Genomic DNA, 23,806 nt, shown 5'->3' with positions numbered 1-23,806 from the left:
CAAGAGAAAGAAGAGTAAATTAGAAATTTTTAAAACATTCTCAAGTAAAATCAAGGTATACATGTAGAAAAAATTATTTATACTCCTTAAGATACAGTAGAGTCTATCTCTCAGATTTTCTCTGTCAGAAGGAATGTAACTTTATAATTCTGCTGGTTTTACATAGCAATAAATATATCTAGAATTGGTACAAGTCATAAATTCTGGCAATTTTATAAATTTAAAGATCACACATTTATTCATTTTAAATTATCAGCAACCAACTTATATCTGAGAATATTCCTATAGTTCTGAACTGAAGATGATCTAGCCCTTTCCCATCTGCCACTGACCCGGACCGGGGACATTTAAAAACATCTAGATACGTATTGCTTTTGAACTGCAATTTTGGAGAAGACTCTGACAGCAAGATCAAACCAGTCAATCCTAAAGGAAATCAGTCCTGAATATTCATTGAAAGGACTGATGCTGAAGCTGAAGCTCCAATTTTTTGGCCACCTGATGTGAAGAAGTAACTCACTGGAAAAGACCCTGCTACTGGAAAAGACTGAGGGCAGGATGATAAGGGGACAGCAGAGGATGAGATGGTAGGACGGCATCACGGACTCAATGGACATGAGTTTGAGCAAACTCCAGGAGATGGTGAAGGACAAGGAAGCCTTGCGTGCTATAGTCCACGGGATCGCAAAGAGTTGGACATGACTTACCAACTGAACAACAAAATACATGTCTGATTATCACAATGGGAGAGAAGTACAACTATACTCTAGTGAGTACAGCCAGGCATGCTACTAAGTATCCTGAAATGCACAGGACTGCCCCCAGTGACAAAGAATTATTCAACCCAAAACATCAGTTGTACTGAAGTTGAGAATCCTTGTATATGCCAATGTGTAAAGTAAGAAATAATTCAGGTATACATGTATACCTGTGGTGGATTCATTTTGATATTTGGCAAAACTAATACAATTATGTAAAGTTTAAAAATTAAATAAAATTTAAAAAAAAAGAAATAATTCAGTTACAATGTATATACATGTGGTCAATATATATGAAGTACAATATGCCATAGACAATGATAACGGAGAATATACATTTTAGCAGTAATTTGAGACTGATAAATCTCAAAATAACAGATTTATGTGAATATGATTAATCAACCCCAGCCATACATTACTGCTTCTTTTCTCTTCCTTTGCTCTGTGGTCAAAGATTATGCCATCAAAAGATCCAGTTTAGTGCAGTTCAATCTCTCAGTTGTGTCCAACTCTTTGCGATCCCATGAATTGCAGCACGCCAGGCCTCCCTGTCCATCACTAACTCCCAGAGTTCACTCAGACTCACGTCCATCGAGTCGGTGATGCCATCCAGCCATCTCATCCTCTGTCGTCCCCTTCTCCTCCTGCCCCCAATCCCTCCCAGCATCAGAGTCTGTTCCAGTGACCCAGAAGGGAGTGGAATAGGGCCACTACAAATTCACTGGCCATTGGTCATTACAAAAAAACCCTGGTCTTCACTCTTAATGACAATTGTTGTATTCATCAATTGATTCACTCATAAGCAGTGTAAATGTTGACACTTTCTTCTCTTGTCAAATCCTTAAATATATTTTTTCTGCTTAAATATATTTTTTCTCCTTGCCTCACTTAGAGATCTTAGAATATCTTTCAATGATGACGACAAAGACAACTCTAACACCGATACACTGAGTAGGAACACATTCCAGATAAGTGCTAGGTATGTCACACTGTTCTAAGAACATTTCCAGACAGGATATACTATTCTCATTTTAGAAAAGAACAATCCAGTGCTCAGAGAAGTTCAAAGTAAGTTGCTGACAGTCATACAGTGAGTTTAAGTGATAGAGCAAAAATTCAAAATGAGCCAGGTAAGCCTCAAACTCTTTCCTCCCCACCTGTTAGGAACTCTGAACTTGCACACCATCTCACAACCAGTTGTTCTACATATTCCCCAGGATCAACCACTGAGGTGCCTTTCTGGTTTTTACATAATTGTCTTTCTCCCAAATATTTATAAACCTTTCGCTTCGTCTAAATTCAATTTCTCAGAAGTGCTTAAGTCCCACATCTCCTAAAAAATAAGAAGCAATAACCTTATTTTATTAATCCTGAAGCTTTCTCTAGGTGACTGAGCAAGTGGTCCACATAGCCACTGCCATGTCAATCTTCTCATAACCTAGTCTTATTTAGTATCTTAATAAGTTGGTATCTAATTTTTATACTAATTAAACTCTTAGTATTGATAATTAATGTTTACAAAGTATGCAACATTTTAGTGACTACTTTCCTCACTTTTTAAAAATTAAATAAACTAGTCTTTTCTCTATCAACTGACTTTTACTTCTCAATTGAGAATACCAGCCAACCATTCTTTTCCTTCTGAACACTTTATTTTCTTGGCTTCCTTTCATCCTTCTTGACACACTATGGGGTCAATGAAGGTAGACTGTGTTCCAAATTCCTTGATTTAAACTATGGACATCCCTGAAATTTTGTTCACAAAACCATGTTGCTATCTACTTTTGTTCTCAGATGAAGAGGTCAGTCACTCTCATGGCTTCAACAGAGACCTCAATTGGAATCATTTCCAAATAAAAGTCATTAAACATGCCAAAGTGAGAGCATCTTATCATTAGAAGAGACCTATGGTTTTAGAAAAGGCAGAGGACCCGAGAGCAAATTGCCAACATCTGCTGGATCATCGAAAAAGCAAGAGAGTTCCAAAAAATATCTATTTCTGCTTTATTGACTATGCCAAAGCCTTTGACTGTGTGGATCACAATAAACTGTGGAAAATTCTGAAAAAGATGGGAATACCAGACCACCTGACCTGCCTCTTGAGAAACCTATATGCGGGTCAGGAAGCAACAGTTAGAATTGGACGTGGAACAACAGACTGGTTCCAAATAGGAAAAGGAGTATGTATATTGTCACCCTGCTTATTTAACTTATATGCAGAGTACATCATGAGAAACGTTGGGCTGGAAGAAGCACAAGCTGGAATCAAGATTGCCAGGAGAAACATCAATAACGTCAGATATGCAGATGATACCACCCTTATGGCAGAAAGTGAAGAGGAACTAAAAAGCCTCTTGATGAAAGTGAAAGAGGAGAGTGAAAAAGTTGGCTTAAAGCTCAACATTCAGAAAACAAAGATCATGGCGTCTGGTCCCATCACTTCATGGGAAATAGATGGGTAAACAGTGGAAACAGTGTCTTTATTTTAAATAAAACAGACTTTATTTTTTGGGGCTCCAAAATCACTACAGATGGTAATTGCAGCCATGAAATTAAAAGACGCTTACTCCTTGGAAGGAAAGTTATGACCAACCTAGATAGCATATTAAAAAGCAGAGACATTACTTTGCCAACAAAGGTTTGTCTAGTCAAGGCTATGGTTTTTCCCGTAGTCATGTATGGATGTGAGAGTTGGACTGTGAAGAAAGCTGAGCGCCGTAGAATTGGTGCTTTTGAACTGTGGTGTTGGAGAAGACTCTTGAGAGTCCCTTGGACTGCAAGGAGATCCAACCAGTCCATTCTGAAGGAGATCAGCCCTGGGATTTCTTTGGAAGGAATGATGCTAAAGCTGAAAGTCCAGTACTTTGGCCACCTCATGTGAAGAGTTGACTCATTGGAAAAGACTCTGATGCTGGGAGGGATTGGGGGCAGGAGGAGAAGGAGACGACATTGGATGAGATGGCTGGATGGCATCACCGACTCGATGGACCTGAGTCTGAGTGAACTCCGGGAGTTGGTGATGGACAGGGAGGCCTGGCGTGCTGCGATTCATGGGGTCGCAAAGAGTCGGACACGACTGAGTGACTGAACTGAACTGAACTGCATGAGATTATTTAGTTCAGACTCCCTCCCAGGAAAGAAATTCCCAGCAGAACCCCAGAGCCTAATTAAATATTCATGGTAGCAAAGAAGATGCTGACTTCTGTTAGTGCATTTTATTTTTAAGATAATAGCTCAAACTATGAAATTTTCTATTAACCTTTCTAACTTTAATTAATCAGTGCTGCTTCTGTCTCTGGGTTACACTGAATCAGTCATTTCTTTCTTCTATATGCTAATACTTCTTTATATAGTTGAAGACACTCACATGATTCCTCTAGCCCAGTGGTCATCAATCAGCAGAGTTTTGCCTTCCAGAGCACATTTGACAGTGGCTGGAAACCTTTTTGGTTGTCAACAGTTGGTGGACACAAGTGGATGCTGATAAATATGCTACAATAGACAGGCCAGTCCACCTCCCCACCAAAAGACTTTCCCCAGCCCAACCCTCCAACACTGTTGAAACCCTGTTCTAGTGTGAATTGCTGGCACAGCAGTTACACTTCCCATGTATTTCCAGGTTAACATGAAACTGTTGAAATACAGTACTGAGAATGGATAATTTATATATAATCTAAGGATCTAGTTATCTGAATTTAAGTCCTACCCTATAAGAATTTTAACATAAGAGATAAATCTGCCATATACAAACTGAACTCAAGAATAACGTTCATAATAAAAGGAACTAACATCTACTGAGTAATATGTACCAAGCACTGCATGACATGTTTCACATGCATTAATTCTTTCATTACCACAATCACACATGATCTATATTCATTTTAAAAATGAGAAAGTTGAGGTCATGAAGTGTTTATGTAAATTGCCAAAGTTATCAAAGTCTTAAATTGCAAGTCCTCCCCTTTATGTTGCCTTGTCTATTATTTTTCCAGCTAAAATGTCAAAACACATTCAATTTTATCATCCCTTATACTCAGTCGGACGTCACATCTTGCCAACTGTTTCTCTCACAATGTCTGCAGTAGTAGGCAATAGTATTAAGCACCAAAATCCATTCATATTTAATGATTAAACACAAGCTAAATACCAATAAAAAGTATTCATATTTGATAACCAGTAATTCACAATATTCTCCCCTCCAGAATAGTTACATGATCAAGATTCAGTTTAGGACAGTAAAGACTTATCAAATTTCTCCATTCGGAACTTAATCTTTCTGATCTAAATTTCATGACACAGGTAAAGAGTGTTACTTTTATAACAATACAGAAAGCCAGTATAAAATTTTTCAGTTTTAATGATTTTTTCTCCTTGAGAAGAGGAGATATACACTTTAGGGGTCTGCATGTTTTCTATGTTAACTCATACTAGATTGGTAATAAAATGTAAACAGAGATTATCCTGATGAGAAATTGGTAAAATCAATAAATAGCTTAAGCAAATTTTCTTCTAATATTCTAATAACCTCCAATAAATATTAAAAATTCAATAAAAATATATCTCAATTCCTGGAATATAGTAGTTATCATTAAACCTTTACTAACTGAATTGGTTGATTGATTTGAATATCTTATCATTTTTTCTGAAACTGAACGCCTTTTTTGGCATTATCATCCTTATGACAAAGTAAATACTTCATAAAGCTTTTTTATTTCTACTAAACTACACAGCAAATAAAACTTACAGTTCTTATTAAAAATCTACATAAAATCCAATTAATTAAGGACTTTCACTTTATTAAAGTGAAGTTGCTTAGTTATGTCTGACTCTTTGCAACCCCATGAACTGTAGCCTACCAGGCTCCTCAATTCATGGGATTTTCCAGGCAACAGTACTGGAGTGGGTTGCCATCTCCTTCTCCAGGGGATCATCCTGACCCAGGGATGGAACCCAGGTGTCCCACATTGTAGGCAGACGCTTTACCATCCGAGCTACCAGGGTAGCTGGTATTCACTTTATTAAATGGCAAACAAATGAAAACACTTAACTTAGACAGCATAATTGAAACGTTACACTCATACTTTGGTGACTGTTAGAAAATGCCAGTACCCACTGACAATCCTGAAAGCCTGAAGAATGACATTTTCATCAGTCTAATTTCACTGGTGGCACAGTGCCCTACATACCACTCTGCCCCTTCCACATGTTCCCTTTTGCACACTGAACTTTAAGTGAATGATAAATGAACTTTGTATTATTATTATCTAAAGTGACCAAAATTCTGGGTTTATCTGCTCCAATTATCTTTTCCCTAATATATTTCTTAGGTCAAAGGTCCTAATGGGCAACATCAAACATCCTTTAATCTAATATTGCAGCAAGTTTGTCAGATAAAAATTAGTTTTGCTGCTGTCTTTCATATCTTGTTTTCTATTGTATTTTACAATAGCTTGGATTGTTCCTTGGTATAGGTATTGTGGAGGGAAGCAAGGGTACAGGAAGTAACTGAGCTGTCTTTTTTTTTTTTAAGTCTGCTGTATAACAGTCTAGAAGATGGGAACTATTAAACACCCTTCAAAAAATCCTCCCAATGGAAACAGGAGAAACAGAAAAGAAAAGAAACTCTTAAAAGCAAGTGTATAAGCTACAGGGATTAAAAAAAAAAAAAAAGGAAACATAGGAACTCAGGGAGAGATATTTCAATAATTTGATCTGAACCTTCATAAAATGGTCATTATGGAAAAGATTCTTAATGTGAAAATATAAGGAAGTCATTAGGTACTCTCATTTAGGGAAAATTAAAAAGAATTCAAGAAAAGTAACACAGTGTCGTGTAAGGTTATATTGTAAAGCACGGTTTTAGCGACAGAGAAATACTCTCTAGTGGTAATCTAGTCAGCCAAATGCAAAAAGAGATAATATTGTCAAGATTTTATAGAAATTTAGGTTAAGTGATCATAAAATTTATCTTAAATACATTTTTTAAAAGATGCTTTTATTTCTCTGAAAAAAATATACAAACTAGGGAATTGTTTTGAAATACAGAAACATAATATTATAAAAACTCATTTACTTCTTAATTACTACTATTGCAGAAAATATATTTTAAAGCTTTTAAAAACACCTTCCTAACCCTTGAAGGATATTTTTGTCTTAACCAACTAAAATGTTCACAAAGTAAATTATCAACTTAGAATGTAATACATCTGCATATTAAAAAAAATTACTTGTTTCCATCATCATATTTGCAAAGATGAAAACCCAGCAAAGCCTAGGGGGTGAAACTGGAGAAGCAATATGTTCACAACATAAATTGCTAAAAACTTTTTTGTGGGTTGATAAACAAGAGTTGGACTGTGAAGAAGGGTGAGCGCTGAAGAATTGATGCTTTTGAACTGTGGTGCTGGAGAAGACTCTTGAGAGTCCCTTGGACTGCAAGGAGATCCAACCAGTCCATTCTGAAGGAGATCAGCCCTGGGATTTCTTTGGAAGGAATGATGCTAAAGCTGAAACTCCAGTACTTTGGCCATCTCATGCGAAGAGTTGACTCATTGGAAAAGACTCTGATGCTGGGAGGGATTGGGGGCAAGAGGAGAAGGGGACGACAGAGGATGAGATGTCTGGATGGCATCACTGACTGGATGGACGTGAGTCTCAGTGAACTCTGGGAGTTGGTGATGGACAGGGAGGCCTGGCGTGCTGTAATTCATGGGGTCGCAAAGAGTTGGACATGACTGAGCGACTGATCTGATCTGATCTGAAGCAAGAGTTAACTACACTTTAGAAGGCACTGTCAGTTAAGATGATTTTGAATACAAGTAACACAAACTAACACAAAATGGGATAAACAGTGTTGGAATTAAACAGATTTTATACTGTCTCCTATGAACTGAAGTATGTTCTCCCCAAATTCATATTTTTGAAGCCCTAACATCCAACGTGACTATATTTGGAGACAGGGGATTCAGGAGCTAATTAGGTTAAATAAAGTCATAAGCGAGGGAACCAGATGTAACAGGATTAGTCTTCCTGTAAGAGACTCTAGAGAGTGTTTTCACTCCCATACTTTCTCCCTCTCCCTTTACTGCCCCCCTGCCCATCTCTCCCTCTTCCCATGGGTACACACTGAGGAAAGGCCAAGGGAGCATTCAGGGAGAAAGTGGCCATCTGAAAGCCAATAAGTGGCCCACATCAAAAACCAACCATGCCGGCAACCTGATCTGGGACTTGCTGGCTTCCAGAACTCCGAGATAATATATTTCTGTTGTTTGCTTTAAGTTTCATGTTTGTTACAGCAACATGAGCTAAGACAGACTTTGGGATCAAATATCTACAAATACAGAAACAGCTTTGGGAGTGGGTAATAGGGAGAAGCTGGGGGGATTTTGAGGTGTACTCTGGAAAAAGCTTTGATTGCTATGAAAGGACCATTGATAGAAACAGACGTTAAAGCCAAGTATGATGTAAGCTCAAAAAAACAAAACAAAAAAAAAACCCCAGGACAGCTAGAAAGAATGCTTCCATTTCTTAGAGGACACATAAATAGTCAAGACCAGAATGCTGATATTCATAAGGACATTGAAGGCCACTCTGGTAAAGTTTCAGATGCAAACAAGCAATAGGTTATTGGAAAATGGAGAAAAGGTCATCTTTGTCATAAAATGGCAAAGAACTTGGCTGAACTTTGTTCTAGTGTTTTGTGGAAGGTAGAACTTGAAAGCATTGAAACTGAGTATTTAGCATATTAGATTCCAGAGTATTGAAGATGTAGCTTTGGTCCTCCTTATTGCTCATCGGCTTCCCTGATGGCTCAGAGGTTAAAGTGTCTGCCTGGAATGCAGGAGACTGGGGTTCGATCCCTGGGTCGGGAAGATCCCCTGGAGAAGGAAATGGCAACCCATTCCAGTACTCCTGCCTGGAGAATCCCATGGAGGGAGGAGCCTGGTAGGCTACAGTCCATGGGGTCCCAAAGAGTTGGACACGACTGAGCAACTTCACTTTCTCTTTCACTAATTGCTCATAGATAAACTCAAGAGGAGAGAGATGAGTTTAAGTAGGAATTAAAAAGCAAAATAGAACCAGAATTTGGAGATTTTGAAAATTCTCAGTCTATCTATATTGCACAAAAAAAGGGGGGGGGGCTTGTTCTGAAAAGAACACTAAGAGTGTGGCTGAAGAACCATTTTATAAAAACATGATGGGTGTGACTCATGGAATTAATCAGCTATTTCAGCGTAAGCCAGGATAAGAGAAGTGATAATACCAGGGAAGATACCGTGAGTTTAAAGGAAACAGAGAAAACAAGATGCAATGAAAGAAGGTGGTAAGGTTTCTTTGATTCTGTAAAATGGGAACATAAGGCTGTTCAGCTGGGAACATGTTTTATCCTTTAAGAAAAAGGAAGAATGACTCCAAAGATGAATCAGAGATCTTTAGGGCTCCTACTCACACCACAGGCCCAGGGGACAAGAATGGTTGCTCCTCAGTTTCAGAGTGTGGAGTCTGGTTTTGCAGGACCAGGATGCCACCACCAAGGGCCTTGGGGGCAAGGCTGCAGCCACTGCTGCAGCATCAGGGTCACCTCGTCCAGCTACAGCAGCAGGGCCACTCCATAGAGCTATGGGGTGACACTGCCCCCTTGGGGGACCTGGAGGTAGAGCACTGAACCAAAGAGGAGTGTTCTCAAATCTTTAAGGTCTGATGGAGCTAGTCTTGCTAGGTTCTAGACTTACTTGGGACCCATCATGACTTTCTTCCTTTACTTTTCTTCCTGTTGAAGTGGGAATATCTATTCCGTGCCTATCCCACCATGGTATTTTGGAATAATATAACTGGCCTGGTATCACAGGCTCATGACTAGAGAGGAATTTTTCCCGAGGTTAAATGATACCCCCCAATCTCACCCACATTTGATTTAGATGATATTTCGATGAGACTTTAGACTTCAGTGTCGATTCTGGAATGAGTGAAGCCTTTGCGGGTTGTTGGGATTGAATAAATAAATGTACTTTGCATGCAAAAAGGACATGACCTAGGGGGCTAGAGGCAGAATGCTACAAATGCTCCTCCCAAATCTGTATGCTGAAGCCCTAAAGCCCAATGTGATTATATTTAGAAGGAAGAACTTTTGGATGTAACTAAGGCTGTGCATGTATGCTCACTTCAGTCAGGTCCAACTCTTTGTGACCCTATGGGCTGTAGCTCACCAGGATCCTCTGTCCATGGGATTCTCCAGGCAAGAATATGGGAGTGGGTTGCCAGGCCCTTCTCCAGGGGATCTTCCAGACCCAGGGATCAAATCAGCTTCTCTTTTGTCTCCTGCATTGGCAGGTGGGTACTTTTACCATTAGTGCCACCTGGGAAGCCCCAAGTGACTAAGGTTAATGCAGTCATAATGGTGGAGCCCTGAGACAACAGAATTAGTGCCCTTACATCAAAAGGCACCACTGAGCTTGTGCTCTCTCTCCAAGCACTCGTACCAAGAAAAAGGCCAGAAGAACACACACCAAGAAGGCAGTCATCTGCAGGCCAAGAAGAAAGCTCTCACCAGAAGCCAGTTATGCTGGCACTCAGATCTGACTTCCCAGTCTCCAAAACTGTGAGATTATAAAATATCTGTTGTTACAGTCACTCAGTCTGTGTTAGTTGCTTATGGGAGCCTGAACAGACCCTCCTCAAAGTAAAAAAGAAGAATAACTTGCAGGTCTGTTCTGGTCAAGGCTTTGGCTTCATTTCTCTCTGTTTTCTGAACTACATACTCTGTTGTGCATCAGCTTAATTCTCAGGCTTGTTTTCCTCTTAGATACAAAAATGAACGTAGCAGTTTCAGATTTACATCACACACAATCATGCACACCCACTATTCCCCAATCATTTGGTGAACTGAAGGCTTCAGCCCACCCATGACGCTGGTGGGAGATCAATTTCTCCCAAATTGAATCATCACTACACAGCCATGTGGAAGGAATTAAATGAAGTTGGGAAAGAATCCATAAAATCTACTACAGATATCATTTATGAAAAATGTGTAGAAAAATATCAAAATGAACCCCTCAAAATTGCTAACAGACTTAAAAATCTACAGAGGACATTTGTTAACTATACATTCCTTTCTTGAAATATTTTACAGAAAATAGAGTGCTCTAAAGCCTCGCTGGCAAACTATTAAAAAAGCAAGAAACGTATCATAAGGAAGACCTTCCTGGTTAACTCCTCCTATTACAAATCATGTACGTGGATAACATCTTAATCTTACAAACTTACACAAAAATTATAAAGGTCAATGTATACAGTATTCTTTTCTACACGCAACTTTTATTTAAAGCACACCTTTTGAAACCTCGTAGATAGGATAAAAAGTTTCAAATACAAAATATTCTAAATATTTTAAAAGAAGTAAACACTGTTTTTAAACAATTTTCCTAAAACATTAATGCACAGTACACATAGAGAAATGATAAATCCACAGCTCAGTGAATTATCCCAAAGAAAATATCCCCATGTAACCACCACCTGGGGCTTCCCAGGTGGCACCAGTGGTAAAAAGAATCTGCCTGTCAATGCAGAGGACATAAGAGACATGGGTTCCATCTCTGGGCAGGGAAGTTCCCCTGGAGGATGGCATGGCAACTCACTCCAGTATTATTGCCTGGAGAATCCCAAGGACAGAGGAGCCTGGCAGGCTACACTCCACAGGCTTGCAAAGAGTCTGATATGACTGAAGTGACTTGGCACGTTCACAAGCAACCACCCCAGTAAAGAAACAGTACTTTACCCATCCCCTCTTCCTCACAGGTCACTATCAAAAATTTTTAGCACCGCAGTTTGTTTCTGCCTATTTTGAACTTTATACAGATGTAACCTTAAAATATTATTTTATTTCTAGCTTCTTTTGTTCAACACTTTGTTGATGAATATCATCTATATTGTTCTTTGAGGATTAATCTGTTCTTTTTCATTGTTCCATATTCTATTAGTTTTAGGTATTTGGGTTATGCCAAGGTTTTAGCTATTTGAAATGCACTATTACAAATGTGTTTAATGTGATCTTTGATGGAATGGAATAGCTGGATCAACATAGGATATGTAAACTCAATTTTACAATATAGTCACATTATTTTCAAAGTTGCTGCACAAACTTCTAGACTGCCAGAAGTGTTTACAGTTCCACGACTACTCCAACATTTGATCTGGACAGTCAACAAATGTCCATATAGTCAAAGGCATGGTTTGTCCAGTAGTCATGTATGGATATGAGAGCTGGCCCATAAAAAAAGGCTGAGTGCTGAAGAATTGATCCCTTTGAACTGTGGTGTTGGAGAAGACACTTAAAAGTCCCTTGAACTGCAAGGAGATCAAACCAGTCAATCCTAAAGGAAATCAACACTGAATATTCATTTGAAAGACTGATGCTGAAGCTGAAGCTCCAATACTTTGGCCACCTGATACAAAGAGCCAACTCTTTGGAAAAGACCCTCCTGCTGGGAAAGACTGAAGATAGGAGGAAAAGGGGGCAATACAGGATGAGATGGTTGGATGGTATCACCGACTCAATGGACATGAGTTTGAGTAAACTCCAGGAGATGGTGAAGGACAGGGAAGTCTGGCGTGCTGCAATCCACGGGGTCACAAAGATTTGTACACAATTGAGTGACTAACAACAAAATTTTGTTCTTTCCAGCCACTATGACAGATGAACAGTAAACAGTATTACATTGTGGTTTTAATTTGCATTCCCTGATAAAAACTAAATGGAGTGCCTTTTGATATTTTGTTAGCCACTTTTATATCTTTTTTCACGAAGTGCTTGTTCAAGTCTATTGCCATTTTAGGGGAGCAGTAATGAGATTTAAGACTGTTTTTTCTTTACTTACACGTTATACATTGTGACTATAAGGCCTTTGTCCTTTATATAGGATGTGAGTATTTTGTAGTACTGGATGGCTTGCTTTCGCATGATGCTAAAGACATCTTCTGATGACAAAAATTGTTAGTTTTACTGTAATTTTATTGATGTGCTTTGTGTGTTCTGTTTATTTCTAAGGATGTGAAGAATTCCCATATTATTCTCTAGATACTTCATTGTTTTCCCTTTCTTCCTGGAATTTATTTTTATTATTAGTATGAGGTAGAAGTCAAATGGTACTTTTCTCAATATGGATGGTTAACAGATCCAATAATAATAAAGTTTTTCTTAAAAGATATGAATAAATATTGACAGACACTCGCTGACTTGCTAACCAAGCTGAAGAATGGCCCACTTCCATCACAGCCCTCTCTGATGTATCAAACTTACAGAGGGACAGAGGTCTTACTTTATCCTATAGAGATGTTGGTATTATTATAGAGATATTTTATTTTAGGTATCAGTAGGCTGTGCTTACAATGTACCCAAAGCTTTTTCAATTCTATTTGAGTCTGTCCTGTGGATTCTGCCTAAGGCCTGGGCAGAGTTCTAACCATTAGCCTCTTCTTAAAATTTTTGGTATGCTAATTAGGAAAAGAGCCTCACATGGAAGATTCCATTAGTTTACCTTTCAGTTCAGTTCAGCTCAGTCGCTCAGTCGTTTCCAACTCTTTCCAACAGACCCCATGGGCTGCATGCAGCACACCAGGCTTCCCTGTCCATCACCAACTCCTAGAGCTTGGACAAACTCACGTTCATCGAGTCAGTGATGCTATCCAACCATCTCATCCTCTGCCATCCGCTTCTCCTCCCGCCCTCAACCTTTCCCATCATCAGGGTCTTTTTCAATGAGTCAAGTTTTCGCATCAGAGGGCCAAAGTACTGGAGCTTCAGCTTCAGCATCAGTCCTTCCAATGAATATTCAGAACTGATTTCCTTTAGGATTGACTGGTTTGATCTTTTTGCTGTTCAAGGGACTCTCAGGAGTCTGCTCCCACATCACCATTCAAGAGCATAAGTTCTTTGGTGCTCAGCTTTCTTTATGGTCCAACTCTCACATCCATACATGACTACCAGAAAAACCATAACTTTGACTATACAGACCTTTGTCGTATAAAGTTCAACTTTCTGGGATGGCTTTTCTCTCTCTGATATTTCCCAAACTTTTTCTGGACTTCACCTTGCCTTCCTCTGGCACATAACTACCCACTTCTGTGACTGGACCACATTCTGCGTTGGGAGGACAGAGAAGAGGCAAAAGCAATGGACTTGTGTAGACTCTTACGATCACAGTTCCACATTACCTAGAAGACTCGCACCTCTTGGAGATCTTGCTCGAGCAGCTTTCCCCTCCCAGGCATTTTAGCTGCAGCTAATGTCACTGCCTCAAGGCTGCTTGGAATTGGGGATGAGTAAATTTTTGAAAAGAAAGGAAAATTGGGGGGTGGATCTCCCCTACTCTCTTTGTAGCTTTAATAATTTCCTGTTCCACAGAATAAGTCAGAAATAGAGGATTTGGGGACTTCCCCAGCACTCCAGTGGTTAAGACTTTGCCTTCCATTGCATCTGGGTGCAGGTTTGATCCCTGGTCAGGGAAACCTGTGGCTCCCAGGTTCCATATGCCACAGGCGTGACCAAAAATTAAAAAAAAAAAAGAACTGGAGGATTTTTCCAGGATGTTTTCTGTCTAGACCACAATAGTCACTCTAAGTTTTCACACCACATTGAGGCTGAAGTCAGAGGAGACTGGAGGGGAGAAACCATTAACTTTCAAACATTTCAGGGTGTTTCTGAATTTTGGTGTTCTTCCCTGATCTGTCCAATGAAACTACCCAAGCACATCATCCAGGTTTTATAGTTGAGACCAGTGGGACATAAAGAGAGATGTATGTTTATATAGTGTTTCCTGGGACTGGAAACTAGATGATGAATTGATTTTTGACAGAGTTGCAAAGGCATTTCAAAAGGAAAGACCAGTCTTTTAAAGATATTCAATGTCAGCCATTAGAGAAATGCAGATTAAAATGATAAGATACTACCACGGGGGCTTCCCTGATGGCTCAGGCGGTAAACAATGTGCCTGCAATGCGGGAGACCAGAGTTCAATCCCTGGGTCAGGAAGATCCCCTGGAGAAAGGCATGGCAATCCACTCCAGTATTCTTGCCTGGGAAATCCCATGGACAAAGGAACCTGGAGGGCTACGCAATGAGTCAGAAAATACTGAGCAACTAACAAGATACTACCACATCTGAATGGCTAAAATAAAAAAAATTCTGACAGTACTAAGTATTGAGGATTTGAAACAACCAAAACCCTCATACTTTCTTAGTGGCAAAGCAAAATGATACAGTCACTCTGAAAAAATAGTTGCAGTTATTATAAAGATAAATATACATTTACCAAATGATTCAGCAATCTCACTTCCACTAAAGAAAGTTTCTTTAATCTCACTAAAGAAACAAAAACTTATGTGTGCACAATCCCCTACAAGTTATGTATCTTGTCCAGGGCAGCATTATTCATAGTTGCCAAAAAGTGTAACAAGTCATATCTATCCAAGGGTGGATGAATAAACAAGACTGGAGTCTATTCATTCAATGGAATACCACTTAACAACAAAAATGAAATGAACTACTGATGGAAAAAAAATCAACTTGGATAAATCTTAAAAGGAGTATGTCAATGGAAAGTAATCAGTCTCAGGAGATAACATACTGTATGTTTCCATGAACATGACATTCTGGAAAAGGCAAAACTCTAGTGACAGGGTACCAGCCAATAGGTGCCAGGATTTATGGATGAAGAAAAAGCATCAGTGTAAAGGAGGCCCTATGAAGGATTCCTTGACATTCTGGAACTGGCCTATGGTAGAGCTGATGATTACAAGAAACCAAAAAGCAAGAGAGCTCCAGAAAAACATCTATTTCTGCTTTATTGACTACGCCAAGCCTTTGACTGTGTGGATCACAATAAACTGTGGAAAATTCTGAAAGAGATGGGAATACCAGACCACCTGACCTGCCTCTTGAGAAATGTGTATGCAGGTTAGGAAGCAACAGTTAGAACTGGACATGGAACAACAGACTGGTTCCAAATAGGAAAAGGAGTACATCAAGGTTGTATATTGTACCCTGCTTATTTAACTTATATGCAGAGTACATCATGAGAAACACTGGGCTGGAAGAAGCACAAGCTGGAATCAAGATTTCCAGGAGAAACATCAATAACCTCAGATATGCAGATGATACCACCCTTATGGCAGAAAGTGAAGAGGAACTAAAAAGCCTCTTGATGAAAGCGAAAGAGGAGAGTGAAAAAGTTGGCTTAAAGCTCAACATTCAGAAAACAAAGATCATGGCATCCGGTCCCATCACTTCATGGGAAATAGATAGGGAAACAGTGGAAACAGTGTCAGACTTTATTTTTTGGGGGGCTCCAAAATCACTGCAGATGGTGATTGCAGCCATGAAATTAAAAGACGCTTACTCCTTGGAAGGAAAGTTATGACCAACCTAGATAGCATATTCAAAAGCAGAGACATTACTTTGCCAACAAAGGTCCGTCTAGCCAAGGCTATGGTTTTTCCAGTGGTCATGTATGGATGTGAGAGTTGGACTGTGAAGAAGGCTGAGCGCCGAAGAATTGATGCTTTGGAATTGTGGTGTTGGAGAAGACTCTTGAGAGTCCCTTGGACTGCAACCAGTCCATTCTGAAGGAGATCAGCCCTGGGATTTCTTTGGAAGGAATGATGCTAAAGCTGAAACTCCAGTACTTTGGCCACCTCATGCGAAGAGTTGACTCATTGGAAAAGACTCTGATGCTGGGAGGGATTGGGGGCAGGAGGAGAAGGGGACGACAGAGGATGAGATGGCTGGATGGCATCACTGACTTGATGGATGTGAGTCTGAGTGAACTCCGGGAGTTGGTGATGGACAGGGAGGCCTGGCGTGCTTCGATTCATGGGGTCGCGAAGAGTCGGACACGACTGAGCGACTGAACTGAACTGATACATATTTTAGAATTCATATGGCTGTATCCCACCAAGTGGAATTTTACTGCACAATAATTTTAAAAGACTTTATAGGAATGAAAAACAGAACAGACAAGAAATAAACCAGATACCTTCAAAGAAAAAAAGACTGTAATATAGCAAATTCGTGGAGAGTATGAGAGGAGGCATATAATTAGGCCTGGTTTCAGAGGAATTTGTAAGTCTAGTTTGAATTATAAATGTGAAGGGAAGCTTTTAAACAATGGATTCTCATAAATTATGTTAAAAATCATTTTTGCTGTTTTGAATATAATAGATTGATAGACTGAAGGAAGAATCAGGTTTTATGCATGGATTAAATGTATTGACACAGGGGGAGCAGCAGTGCCCATAACTGAGCTAGAAAATGCTATTAATAGAAAAAAGAGCTGTTTGCCAAGACAGAAAGTTTAGGACATGTTATTTTGAATTGTTAGTCAACATTCTGGTGAAAATGTGATGTTACTGATATCACTCTTACAGAAGTATGTTTTAGTCTATAGTGTTCTAAATCTCAGCATTGAAAATGAGACATGGAGCACTGGTTTAGCTAAGTTGCAATAAACTTGGCACATTTTTACTCGAGCCATATTTGGTATTTTGGTTTAAAAGAACAGTTGGGACCTATATGTCTGTTTTCTTCTATAGCAAAGCCAGGGAGAGAATTCCTGAAGAAACCTCCAATATAACAAGATTTAATTTATGGTTTCTACTTAGGGAAATCTGTATCTTCAGGCCTTATTTCCATTCACATATCCATTATCATAATTTTACTTTGGAAGAGGAGGACTTGTATTTTGCATTCTACCAGCGTTCTTTGTTCTTATAGCATTAAAAAAAAAAGAATGTTTATAGCACATACCCCTCTGGGCTATGCCATTTTGATACTAATGACTTAGGTTTACCTCTCTCCTTGTTACATCTCTCCTTTTTGTCTTTTGAAATATCTTCGTGGACAACATGATTGCTTCATTTTCCTAAATCTTGGTCACTGTATTAATTTTAAATTATTCTTCCCACTCACATTCTTACTTCTATAAGGTCATCTGTGATTATTCTTGTTTTTAATTGCTAAACTCCTATTTTTTCTTTCTTTTTCTCTTCTTTAGATCCCTAACCCTTTCCTTTCTGGATCCTCCAAAATAGTTTCACCATTTCTTTTGGCACTTTATTCCCACTAAGATGGCTATAACCAAAAAAAGAGAGATAAAAAAAGAATGTTACTGAGAATATGGTGAAACTGGAACGCTCATACATTCCTAGTGAGAATGTAAAATGGTGCAACTCATTTGGAAAATGGTTTGCCAGTTTCTCACAACGCTAAGTCCAGAGTTACCATATGACTTATCACTGCCCCTCCCAGGTACATACTCAGGAGAAGCAAAACATATAGCCACACAAAAACTTGAACACAAATGTTCACAGTGGCATAATTCACAAGAACCAAAAAGAGGTAAAACTTCAAATGCCCATCAACCAAAAAAGGAGAAATGAAAAGTGTCTTATCCATACAATGGAATATTATTTAGCAATAAAAAGCAATGATACACTGATACATACACATCATGGACAAATCTTGTAAACACTGTCACAGGTGATAGCATCCAGTCACAAAAGAGCACGTACTGTATGATTCCATTTATACGACAATGTTCCGAATAGGATAATCTATGGACAGGAACTAGATCAGTGACTGTTTAAAACTTAGGATGTCTGAGAGGGATGGGAAATGACTACAAATGTGCATACAGTTTATTTGGGGGGTGATGAAAATGTTCTAAAATTACTGTGAAGATGGCTGCAGAGCCATTGAACTTTACGATTTAAATAGATGAGTTACACTTTAAATATCTCAATAAGGCTATTTAAAAAAATAAATTTAAATTAGAAAATGAATTGAAAATTAAACAACTGTATGTAAAATTGTAAGTTTCAAATTTTCTAGTGTTCCTATATGATTTAGGAGTAGGAAAAAAAAGACACTGATTAACATTAATGCTGGTTAGAAAAAATATACATGTTAAAATTTAAGGATAGTCATCAAAGAAAAAATATAAAATGTATAATCCTTAAACTGATAAAAGGAAAAAAATAAAGGATATTAAAAGGATATTCAATTTCTTAGAAAGCAGGGGAGAAGAAAGAAAGATGACTTGAGAAAGCATTTTAAAAAGTGAAAAGATGAAGAAAAAACTAAAATACATTAGTAATCACAATAAATAGAAATTTATTAAACCTGTCACTTTAAAAGTCAGAGATTTTTCAGATTATTAAAACAGAATAAACAATGTCCAGTTATTTGTGGTGTACAAGACACATTTAAATCTAATAAGATAAAAAATGCTGAAAGTAATTAGATTTACGAGGGAAATTCTAACAAAATGATACTAAGTTTATATAAAACAAGATATAAATTAAGACTGAAATTTCACTAGAGACAAAGAGAATTCAAAATTGTTAAAACAACAATTCAAACTCCTCTTTAAATAATGGATAGGAACATCAGGTAAACAGAAGAAAGGAAACAGAGAATTAGAACAACACAATAAACCAACTAGTTAACAGACATATATAAAACACATTGCCAACAACAGGATACACATTCTTCTCAAATGCACATGAGATATTGTCCAGGCTATACATATTTTAGGTCACAAATTGTCTCAATAAATTTAAAATAATGGCTATCATGAAATGTATCTCCTTCAACCACAGCAAAATACAGCTAGAAATAAATTAACAGAAAAAAAAAAACCTGGAAAATTCACAAATTTGGGGAAATGAAACACCAGACTCTTGAACAACCAACAGCTTATAGAAGAAATCACAAGGGAAATCAGAAACTACTTAGAGACAAATGAAAATGAAAACAGAACATATTAAAACTGATGGGACTCAGCGAAAGTGGTGCTAAGGAAGAAAGGTTTAACTATAAATGTTCTCATGGAAAAACAAGAAAGCTCTCAAATCAACAACCTAACTTTAAACTTAAGGAATCAGAAAAAGAACTAAACCCAAAGTTAGCAAAAGGAAGGAGATAATAAAGATTAAAACAGAGATAAATGAAATACAAAATAATAGAGAAAAATCAACATAACCAGCAATCGGTTCGTCAAACAGAAAAACAAAACTAACAAACTTTTGGCCAGATTTACTAAGGGGGAAAAAAAGGCAAGAAGATTCAACTTACTAAAAATAAATTAAAAATAAATATAGTACAGATAATACTACTCATCCTAAAATGATAAAAAGGATTTATTAGAGTGTTTTATGAACAAATGCACACCAACAAACTGTGTAACCTAGAGGAAATGGACAATTTAGGAATTTGTGATTTAAGGAAAAAACAAAAGCAACCAAGCTTGAATCATGAAAAAACTGACTGAATGTCTAGAACTATGACTAGTAAAGAGACTGAATCAGTAATCAAAAATCTCCTGACAAAGAAAAGCCTGGGGCCTGATAGCCTCACTGATGAATTCCACCAAGCATTTCAAAAAGAACTAATACCAATCCTTCTCAAATTGTTCCAGACATTAAAGAAAAGGAAACAATTCCTAACTCAATCCATGTGACCAGCATTATCTTGATACCAAAGTCAGACAAAGACACAAGAAAAGTACTAAAGAAAAGTACTAACATTCTTTATGAATAATGACACAGAAAAAGGGAAATTATTATTATTAAAAGAATTATATATGGTGACCAAAAAGGATTTATTCTTGAAATGCAAGGATGGTCTAACATATAAACAGCATCAATGTCATACACCATATTAACAAAAAGGGGGAAAGCTCACATAATTATCTGGATACCCATATCCATTTGAATTTTAGGACCCTAAGTAGCCCGAAAAAATCTTGAAAAAGAACAAAGATGGAGGATCCACACTTCCAGATTTCAAAATTTACTACAAATCTACAGTAATCAAGAGAGTATGATACTGGCATAAAAATGGGCAAAAGAATAGACCCAAAAAAGACATGAATGGCAAATAAGCACATGAAAATGTTCTTATCAGCAGTAATCATTAAAGGAATGCAAATCAAAACCACAAAGACATGCCAAGTTGCATCCACTAGGATGGCTACTATGAGAAGGAAGGAAGGAAGGAAGGAAAAGAATGAAAATTGCACATGTTTGGCGAGAATATGGAAAAATCGGAACCTGTGGTACTGCTGCTGAGAATGCGGACAGTACAATTAAACAGTATGGAGGCCCTTCAGAACGTTAAAAATAGAATTACCATACGACTCAGCAATCTCACCTCTGGGAATATACCCAAAAGAACTGAGTCAAGATCTTAAATACATACTTATATATTCAAATTCACAGAAGTATCATTCACAACAGCTAAACAGGGAAGCAACCCAAGTGTCCATCAACAGGTGAATGGATAATCAAAATGTGGTATATATAATACATATAACGGAATATAATTCAGCCTTAAAAGAAGGGAAATTCTTACATATATCACAACATGAATGAGCCTTGAGAACATTATGCTAAGTGAAACAAGCCAGTAACAGAAGGACAAGTATTATATGGTATTACTTACATCAGATAACTAGATTAGTAAAGATCATAGAGACAGAAAGTAATCACCAAGGCCACACTTTCTGAGCATGGCGGTGACAGCAAGGAAGGCCTGATCCTGAGAGATGAGTAACTCCTCTGCACATGCAGTTTGACTTGAAGACTCACCACTGACCTTGTCAGACTTTACATATGACTGCAATGGAATCTAAATCACACAATTAGGCTCTTCCATTCAGCTTTCGTTTCTTCCTGCTCCACTTCACAAATGTCAGACTGGCACTGTGGTCTAAAAGATCTCTCACCTTCTCCCCTGATCTTTCCGTCACAAGAGTTCCCCCTAATACATTCACTGCATGGCTAATGCCATTCTGGTCTCCACTTCTCTGAGGACTCATAGTCTAAGATAGCAGGAGGTAAAACTGAGATTTGTAATTGGCTCACTCACTACTTGGCAGGCTAAAGGGAAACCACCCATGTTGCTTGATTCAGCCCTGGAAGAAGACTTCAACTGCTAAAGATTTCACCAGTGGTGATCTGGGGAAAATGTTTTCAAAAGATAGTGGAGTTGGATAATTACTGAATGTTTGCATTAACCCGGCAAAGGGCTACTGAGAGACTGAAGGCCATTAACAAATATTACAGGCTAAATATAAGAGCCAGGGGGTCTCTTTTATAGCTTTAATTCAGACCCGTATCCCTGACAGTGGAAGAGCCAATATGAATGAGCAGCAGACTAATGATCCAAGGGTGAGAGCTGCAGAGCTCCAGAGATGATAGACTGCTCAGCTAAAGCAGTCCTCTTATGTAAAGACCATGGCCATGCTTGGGAAAATTGGAGCTCTTGAAATATGGGATAGGAATATCTAAAATGAAATATCTAGATGGATGTTTTTGAGGAAGTCAGTTCAACAACTATAGAAACAATAGGGTCGTTTCCTCAACAAGCTATCAACGTCTCCTCTTCTGGTTGCTAGACTGATAACTAGGGTTTAATGACAGCATAATGCATCTTGGGCTGATAAAAAAGGAAGGAGATTATATACTTGGAAGAGTTGCAAGAATTGGCTAGCAGGTGATGGCAACAGCCAGGGGAGTATAACAGGAATTAGAAATCAGTGGTATCTGATCCTGGGGGATGGAATCAGCCAGGATTCATGAATTTTGGTGCACAGTCTCGGACCAGGAAATGCAATACCCCATGGAAGACTCCAGGGGATGGTGCAAAGTTGAAGAAGAAGTGACTCTTAGAAGTCTGGATAAAGCAATGGCCAATGCAAAGTGAAATGGAAAAGCCTGAGTTCCCTGAGAAGACGGAAGAGAAAGAGAATAAAGAAGCTGACAGGAGGAAATGTGCCAGAAAGAATGTATTGTGTAAGGTCAGAAGAACTACCACAAGATTACTTTCCATGGGATGCATCATTTCACCAAGGCCATGAGGAATCTGCTGATGAAAGGGATCATCTGCTAAGTTCAGTGATGGCTTTCTTCTGAAGAGCAAAGCTAACAACAGGAGAGGCAGTGACAGAGCTAGGCGTTAGGTGATGGAGTCCCAAAGGGAAAAAGACCAAGGGTCAGTGTTTAACTGTCAGAATCCAGGGGTCACAATTAGGATAATGATCAACAAGCCTGGAGAAGCAGACAAGGGTGCTGCCCAACAAAGACCTGTGGGATGACTAATAACGGATGTTATCTATATGAGGAGCAAAATAGGTGGGCAGCTAACAATGGTGCTACTTAACATTACTTGAAGTAGGAATGGAGGGGTAAAGGCTGAGAGTTGTTGCCCCAAGAGACGATTGTGATCCTCTGCTCAGTTCCAAGATGAGTTAATTTACAAATCCAGAATCCACTGACTGAACAGGTAGCTGAGTTCACAGAAGAAAGGTTGTCTTGAAACATCTTGAAAAGTGTATAAAATGATTCCCAAAGGAACATGTGTATGACTACTTTTAAGAGATTCGTGTTTATTTGGGTATATACACAAGTATATTTATGGGTATATACTCAGTGCAAGACAAATTAATATATATTTTCATTAGTATAAGACACAGGGTTAGTGATGACCCAGATAGCCAATGACTAGAACACCACCAAGGCCCCTTGTTAGAGTTGGGGTGTCTCCAGGGTCCAGATAACAAATTCTGGCTAAATCCTGGCTCATACTGGGAAACTGTGTCTATACATATACCCTGTGATAATGGCATCCGGTCCTATCACATCATGGCAAACAGATGAGGAAAATGTAGAAACTGTCAGATTTCATTTTCTTGAGCTCCAAAATCAATGTGGATGGTGAATGCAGCCATGAAATTAAAAGATGCTTGCTCCTTGGAAGAATAGCTATGACAAACCTAAACAGATGAGGAAAATGTAGAGACTGTCAGATTTCATTTTCTCGAGCTCCAAAATCAATGTGGATGGTGACTGCAGCTGTGAAATTAAAAGATGCTTACTCCTTGGAAGAATAGCTATGACAAACCTAAACAGTGTATTAAAAAGCAGAGGCATCACTTTGCTGACAAATGTCCATATAGTCAAAGCTATGGAAAAGACAATGGCACCCCACTCCAGTA

The 23,806-nt window shown here is 38.4% G+C and overlaps 1 protein-coding gene across 2 annotated transcripts in view; it reads right to left on the bottom strand.

Moving 5' to 3' along the window:
• ATRNL1 (attractin like 1) overlaps nucleotides 1–23,806 on the bottom strand; it is an 808,308-nt gene that overhangs the window by 440,805 nt on the left and 343,697 nt on the right. The window lies entirely within an intron of this gene.

Source organism: Bos indicus, chromosome 26 (assembly GCF_029378745.1).
Source record: "Bos indicus isolate NIAB-ARS_2022 breed Sahiwal x Tharparkar chromosome 26, NIAB-ARS_B.indTharparkar_mat_pri_1.0, whole genome shotgun sequence".
Lineage (NCBI taxonomy): Eukaryota > Metazoa > Chordata > Mammalia > Artiodactyla > Bovidae > Bos > Bos indicus.
This window is presented reverse-complemented; position numbering and strand designations above follow the sequence as displayed.